Source organism: Microtus ochrogaster, unplaced genomic scaffold, assembly GCF_000317375.1.
Source record: "Microtus ochrogaster isolate Prairie Vole_2 unplaced genomic scaffold, MicOch1.0 UNK1, whole genome shotgun sequence".
NCBI classification, from domain to species: domain Eukaryota; kingdom Metazoa; phylum Chordata; class Mammalia; order Rodentia; family Cricetidae; genus Microtus; species Microtus ochrogaster.
The window spans coordinates 28949326-28957504 of NW_004949099.1; positions in this window are offsets into that span (position 1 = coordinate 28949326).

An 8179-nucleotide genomic window follows, 5' to 3' on the forward strand; every position below is an offset into this window, starting at 1 on the left:
GGAGCCTGTCCTGGAACTCCCTTGGTAGACCAGGCTGGCCTCGAACTCACAGAGATCCGCCTGCCTCTGCCTCCCGAGTGCTGGGATTACAGGCTTACGGCACCACCGCCCGGCTACATAAGTGGTTTTGTTGTTGTTGTTTTGTTTTCTGTTTTGTTTTTTTTCTTTTTGAGATGGTCAAACTGTGCAACTGGCCTGGAATTTGCCATGTAGCCCAGGCTGGCCTCTAACTCACAGCCATTCACCTGCCTCTGTCTCCCAAGAGCTGGGATAAAGACACGGGCTACCACATTCACAAAATTGTGCAGCTATCATCTCTAACTCTAAGTTGTAGGAGATTTTTAAGATTTAGAAAAAAAAAATTAAAACATGCCCACTCCACCACCAGGATATTGTGATAGTTAGAAACCGGCCATGGGTTCTTCACACGAAAAGACCTTTCAAGTCTGATAACAGATAAAATGCTTCACAAAAGGAAACACATTGGGCAAACATTCCCTCCTCTTTACGTTCAATTTTAGGATCAGAGAATAGTCCCTGCATCTTTGGGGATGGTCTCACAAAGGCTCTTTAATTTACATGTCTTCTCTGTAGAAAATGGGATTTCTTTACACCATGAGAGAAATTTGCTCAAGATGGCAGGAGCCTTCTGGACACGGCTGAGCTCGCAGACCATTTGAAAACTGTGCTTTCTTCTTTACCTTGCCCTGCCCCTCAAAGATCAGCTCGACCTCCTGCATTCCAAGCTACTTGTGGAGCCAAGGCTTGAGGGTGGTTGGTGAGTCTCAGCAAGCTTTGACTGCATAGTGAGTTTTAGGTTGAACTGAGAAATTCTGAAAGATCTTGCTGTAGAAAGAAAATGGCAACGAACTAGTAGGGTTGGGTGGGGAGACTCAGCGCTAGGGAGACTGTCTAGCATGTTCAAAGCCCTGAGCTGCCTCCCAATCACAGTAAATGACACCATACCAACCAATGGGGCTGGCAGTGTGGCTCAGCGGTCAAGTTCCCAGCACCCACATGGTGGCTTACAACCATCTGTAACTCCAGCTCCAGGAGCTCTCATATCTGATGCCTCCTTCTGAGCTCTGAGGGCACCAGGCATGCACGTTACATACATACATACATTACATACATACATACATGTATGTGATCATTCATACACATAAAATAAACATTTAAAACAACAACAACCCCAACTAAGGGGCTGTGGAGAGAATCCAGGTAGAAGAGCGTTTACTTGTGCAAATGTGAAGACCTAAGTTTAGATCACCTGAACCATGGAAAACCAGATGCGGTGGCCTGAGTCTGTAACCTCCGAACTCCTGTGGTGAGATGGAGGTGGGGGCAGGAACAGGAGAATAGCTTGAGCATCATCTCCATTTTACAGGTGAAGCTCAGGAGAGAGCAACCTGCTCGAATTCACGTATGAATTCATGTAAGCGTGTGGTTTCCGGCCTGGCCACACATCAAGGTCTCCTCATTCTAGTACATCCTTGAAGGGTTATGAGTAGGGACCCAGTGCAGTCAAACAGCCTGTGAGGAGAAGAGGCCTCGTAGGAAATTAAAGACCAAGCTCTTGCCACAGGGTCACCATGATGTAAATAAAAAATTCCCAGGCCCAGCAGGGCTGGGGATAGAGGCAGGAATAGCTCAGACTCATTTAACTGGAAGAACGGTTACTTGGGTTCACGCTCTCCACACTGCAGTGAGATTGGCGCCGAGATTTTCCCCCAGTAGAGCTGCTGTGCAGAAACCCAAAGTCTGGGGCAGACAGACAGCTAAGCAACAAAAGGTGCAGTAATGCAGCAGGCACCTAGCACTCTAAGGAATAGCAGATCCTTCCAAGAAGGAGACATGAATAGGCTTTTGGGGAGCAGAGGGGCAGTAGAGGCAGTGCAGACCACAAAGCCAGGTCTTGGAATGGCCGATGACGTGTTTAGCACACAGGAATGGGAAGCCAGGTCTTGGAATGGCCGATGACGTGTTTGGCACACAGGAATGGGAAGTGAGCTGGGTGGGAACCATGAGAGTAATTGCATCATGGTAACCGCAGCATGGAGAGAGAGTCGGGAGAAAGGCCGAGTGCAGACTTGGGGCGTCAGGCTCCCTGTGTGCCAACAGCATTTTGATTCATGCTGAAGAACCCTCACCCTTGCCCGGATGGCTTGGATCTGAGATACGCTCGCCGTGGAAGTACACAGAACCCTTCTACCCAGAAACCGAATGAAGAATGTTTCCAGTCGTTTCTCATTTTCTTTCTTCTCTTGAGGAAGTAATTCAACTCCCCCCGCCCCTTCCTTGGCAAGAGTTATGTGTGCTCATAAAAAATGTAAACATTACGGACAATGTTTCTCATCCCCCCTGAGGTAACCACTGGTAATCGTCAGGATATATTCTCCCAGATAGGCTTATGAATATATTAACATTAAAGACATTTTTAAATGGAATTGGATGATGGATATTATTTTTCAATTTGCATTTTTTCACCACCTCACATATCAAGGGCATCTTTGTCAGAGTATACAGATTTATTTCATTCCATTTACTAGCGGAGAATTAGTCTAAACTGTGGCTATGCCATGTTGATGGACATAGGTTACGTCTCGTACGTCTCGTCTTTTGTTTTTGCAGTCCCGGGAGTGTGGTGGCCCAGGGCCTTGCATGGACCAGCCAAGGCTGTAACACCGAGCCAAACCCCCCTCCACTTCTAGCTTTCACACACGAAACTGGTACCACGGTGAACATCTTTTCAGCTATTCCTTTAACGATGTGTTTACATTTATGTGTATTGTGTGGGCACATACATGCTATAGCACACTTGTGGAGGTCAGAGGACAATTTGGAGGAGCTGCTGGTCCTCTCTTCTCCCAAGTGGCTTCCAGGACTCGGACTCAGGTCATCAAGCTTAGTGGCAAGTACTCCTGTCTGCTGAGCCACCTCTCCAGCCCTCTGGGTATTTCTTTTTGTACATGGCGAGTATTATATTGATATAAAATTGATTCCCAGGATGGCAGGATGACTCAGCAGGTAAAGGTGCTTGCTATGAAAGCCGAAATATCTGTGTCCAATTCCTGGAACCCACAGAAGGATGGAGGGAGAGAATCCACTCCCCAGAAGTTGCCCTCTGACCTTCCCACACAGGCTGTCACAGTGCACCCCCGTAGGCCTAACACACACACACACGAACAATAATAAATCATCTCTAAACATTTTGTTGCCTAGAAGTGGGATTGCTGGGTCTCAGTGTCGACACATTGCTAAATCCCCCTGCAAAAGACACATGAATTCGCCCAGCCCCTGGTAAGACTCAGTCCCCGATAGAAACAGAGTCTGTAACGTGTCACCATTTTTCTCCCTTACAGGCGCTTACAGCTAATTATCAGTAATTTTCATTTTCACAACACACTCCCTCCCGCTATCGCAAAACCACCCTCTGGAAAGTTCCATCCCACTCCCGTGTGTGTGTGTGTCTGCCTCTGCCCAGGCAGAAGCAGAAGCAGGGCAGCAGAGAACACATTTGTTTTCTTCAGCAGAAATCCCCCTGCTCCCGTCAGCTCATCCGCTCTCTTCTAAATTACCGAGGCTCACTGCGTTAGGAGCTATTAAAAAGGCCTCGTGCTCTAGCTAATAGCTCCAAGGTTCTGTTGGAAAGCTCATGCCGATGAGATAAAAATGTTTGAGAGCCATTTCCGAAGATAAACGCCACTTGATTTTGGCGAGTGCTGGGCCGCGCCATCCAGCTTATCTAGCAGGTGTCTCTGTGTTCCTTAACAAGGATGTTGCCAGGCTAGGATTTTCCTAGAAGAGTCACCCAGACTGTGTGTTAGTGCTCTGGATAATGCCTGTACCTTAGAAGCCTTGGTTTTCCTTTTCATCAGTGTTTTAAAAGAACAGGAAAAATAATTGTGGACAAAATTCTGATTATATTACTCCTTCATTTGTTCTGTGATGTTGGGGTTGTTACCCAGGGCCTCATACTCTGCTGTTGAGATGTACCCCCAAATCTAGGGCCTGGGCTGCTTTACAGTTGAACCACTTGTTTAGCCATCTGATGACAAAAGCAGAGAGGGGTCTTGATCTGTCCTTTTATTATTATTATTATTATTATTATTATTATTATTATTTATTATTTTTTGAGACAGGGTTTCTCTGTAGCTTTTGGTTCCTGTCCTGGAACTAGCTCTTGTAGACCAGGCTGGCCTTGAACTCACAGAGATTCCCCTGCCTCTGCCTCCCGAGTGTCCTTTTACTTTTAAATAACAGTGTATACTCTATTTTTTATTTTTAAAAATCGTACATGTGTGTGTTTGTGTATATGTATGTACATAAACATGTGTCCTTGGAGGCCAGAAGGTGGCTTTGGAGCCCCAGGAGCTGGAGTCATAGGCAGCTGTGAGCTGTCTCATGTGGGTGATGGATTCTGAACCTAATGTCCTCTGGAAGAGTAGCATGTGATCTTAAACACTGAGCCAGCTCTCCAGTCCTTAAATGTGTATACTTTTAAAAAAAACTATTTATTTTATTTGTGGTGTTTGCCTGCATGTATTTGTGCAACCCATGAGTGCTAGGGATGCAAGGAGGCCAGAAGAGGGCATCAGATACCCCGGAATCGGGGTAACAGAGGCTGTGAGCTGCCAAGTGGGTGCTGGGAAACAAACCCAGGTCTTCTGCAAGAGAAGCAAGATGGCTCTCCAGGCCCTTGATCCCTGTCTCATCAAAGGGTCCCATGCTGTCATTTGTCCCATAGATGAGCCACAGCTAGGTCAGAACAACAGAGCAGTTTCCTGCCTCTGCAGTGCTGGGAATCAAACCCAGAGCCTGAGCCACCCTAGGAAACTGCTCAACCTCTGAAGTGTGGTGGCCAGCAGCGCTACCTCTGAAGTGTGGTCCCCACCTGAACTTCTCTTAACATAGCTTTAGTTTCCGGCCAGCGGAGCTAAGCTACCATTCAAATTTGAGTCCAGATCCCAGGATTTAATAATAATAGCTGTGTGACCTTGAACAAGCTTAGGCACCTCTCTGGCTAGCTCTTTGAACTTAAATTAACCTGTGTGTCTTCATTTACCTTTTGCTTCAGGTTTTCGTTTTGTTGTTGTTGTTTGTTTTGTTTTCTTTCCATATATCTTGCTTTCACTGCTCCTCTATGTCTGTCTGTCTGGCAACAGGCTGGCTTCTTGACCTGGGTGATTCTATCCTTTGTTCTCTCTTCTTCTCTCATTCCTCTCTTCTTCAGCCTAGATTTGTCCTCCTACTTATTCTCTCTGCCTGCCAGCCCCGCCAGCTCCTCTCCTACCTAGCTAATGGCCATTCAGCTTGCTTATTTATTTATTTATTTATTTATTTATTTATTTATTTATTTATGTATATAATATTGTCTGTGTGTATGCCTGAAGGCCAGAAGAGGGCACCAGACCCCATTACAGATGGTTGTGAGCCACCATGTGGTTGCTGGGAATTGAACTCAGGACCTTTGGAAGAGCAGGCAATGCTCTTAACCTCCGATCCATCTCTCCAGCCCCAGCCATTCAGCTTTTAATAAAAGACCAATCAGATGCTTTAGGCAGCCAGGATGAAACAAATGCAACACATCTTTACAGAATTAAATACACATCCTTCCATTACTAAACAAATGCAGCATGAACAAAGGTAACACATCTTTACCTGTTTAAACAAATATTCCACAACAAAACAAAAAAGGTAACCCTTGCTTGTTGCCCTCCTTCTCCCCCTGGCCTCCCACAGCCTAAAAGCTTTCTTTTGTAAACCTCTGCAGGAAGTTCAGCCACTTGTCCCTCTGTGAGACATTTACCAGATATGTGTGGCTCTCATATTTAAACGTGGAATAAAATCTATGCATTCTTTTTGCTGGGGTTTTTTTTGAATGTCAGTTAATTTTATGGACTGAACTGAAGTCATTAAAACTTTGGAGGAAAAGGGTAACATTAAAAACTTCTCTCTGTGTGTGTTTGACTTTTGACTTGACAAGTGACTCTGCCTCCATCTTCATATGTGTACATGACATAATTTAGTTGTCATGACAACTAAAATGGCTAACATCCAGGGAGTGCTAACAAGACCTGATGTGTCGTGGGCCCTATGGATGTGGTTGTTGTTAATCTCTACTGTCCCTGATCTTCAAGCTAGTAATGGCTAGCTACTTTATGTCCCTAAAACCAGCCTACAGTTTGGGAGAAAATGAGATGGCAAAGCATCTGGTCTGAAGAAAAGAACTAACTGCTACATATGAAATCCATCCCCAGACACCAAGGTCTGCAATCAGATCTGTAGTCTGTCCTCAAATGGGTTTACCCGAACTCTTTCTTATTTGACATTTTGAAAAAATTAAAAAATTCCAAAGTCAACTGACATTTGGAAATTCTGGGTTAAATAGGGAAAAATGGGCCACTTTGCCATGGAGTCCTCAGTGCATTCCAGTGTCAATCGGCACTGGGGAGTTTCATGGGGAAAATTGAACAGGTATCACTTGGAGATTTCTAAGACTGATTTCCTCCTGTCTCCTTTCTTGCCTTTGGGTTCATATTCTGTGGCATCATTTGGGTTGGTGCTAGTCTCTCCCTAGTACAGAACTATCTCAGTGAAACCAATCAAGGCCCATTTGCACAAACTTCTCCTGCCTGAAGGCACTGGAGCATCCTGTGGCCGGGAAGGAAATTGGATAGCTTCCCCGCACATTGATTACTGTTGTCAGAGAACAAAATGAAAAGAGTTTACTTGAAAGTTCTCAATCAGCCTCATTGTTTTATTCTAGCATCGGGTAATACTTCATTTTATAAAACAGAGTCAGCGTGCCCACGAGCCAAGCAGGAATAAGCTCTACAGATTGGGAAAGATGTGAACAAAGCAGACCTAAGAACAAATGTTTACTGGTCATTTCAAATTCAGTTCTGGGTCAGTCGGGGACAGGGAGACAGAGCAGGCAGACATCTGAGGAGTTAGCATGAGGCAACTTTACGTTCCATTTCGGTGTGACAGTTAAGGCTGAGGGAATTTTGTTATGGCAGCTGGAGTTATCGTGTCTGGGGAGTTGACTGTGGGTTCTCTCTTCTGTCTAACCAGGTTGGTAAACAGCTTCCAGTCAGTGACAGGTGACTTAGCACCAGTGACTCCATTTTGATTTTTAGCTTTGGCCCATCCAAAACAGGGCCTCCTGGCATTTTCACTCAGCACTCATAATTGGTGGCTGTAAGAAGTCAGTTTGCTCTTTTCTTTGGTTTCTGGCATAGGATTCCTAAAATCCTTGTGGTTTCCTCAGAGATTTGAGTATCTTTTACCACTCAGAAAGAGCCCTTCGCCGGGCAGTGGTGGCGCACGCCTTTAATCCCAGCACTTGGGTGGCAGAGGCAGGCGGATCTCTGTGAGTTCGAGACCAGCCTGGTCTACAAGAACTAGTTCCAGGACAGGCTCCAAAACCACAGAGAAACACTGTCTCGAAAAAACCAAAAAAAAAAAAAGTGAAGTCATCAAGGTAGACACCCATATCAGCTTCAGGCCTCCATACACGAGTGTACACAACTACACCTAAACACACATATGTAGCACACACTCGCATACACACATCTACACCTACACACACACACATATGCAGAACACACACCCTTCACCCATATATACACACACAAACCAAACAAAGCAAAGAGCTCCCTTTGATCACACCTGAGGAGACTTGGGGTAGGGATTTCAGATAGATTCGGGATGAAACTGGTCGCTGGAAAGATGAGATGACTGAAGGGTTGGACCCCTCAGCTCCATCCTTGGGGCCAGATCTACAAAGGTGACGTAGAGGCTGGAGAATAAGTGATATTAAAACTCTGACATAGGGGGCTGGAGAGACAGCTCAGCAGTAAAGAGCACTGGCCGCTCTTCCAGAGGCACCAGGTTTGACTCCTAGTACACACAAGGCAGCTCACAACTGTTTGTAACTCCAGGTCCAGGGGATCCAACACCTATACACAGATACACATGCAGGCAGACATCAACACACATCAAATTAAAAAGAAACAAATTATTAAAAAACCCTCTGACCGAGCATATTTGATGAGTTTCTTGGTCAATGAACACATCAGGATGCGGGGAGGAGGACATGCCCAGGAGCGCACAGAAGCTCAGGGTACTCTCCTTGTCCTCTGTCCCTTGTTCCTCCCCATCCCGCTATTCTGTT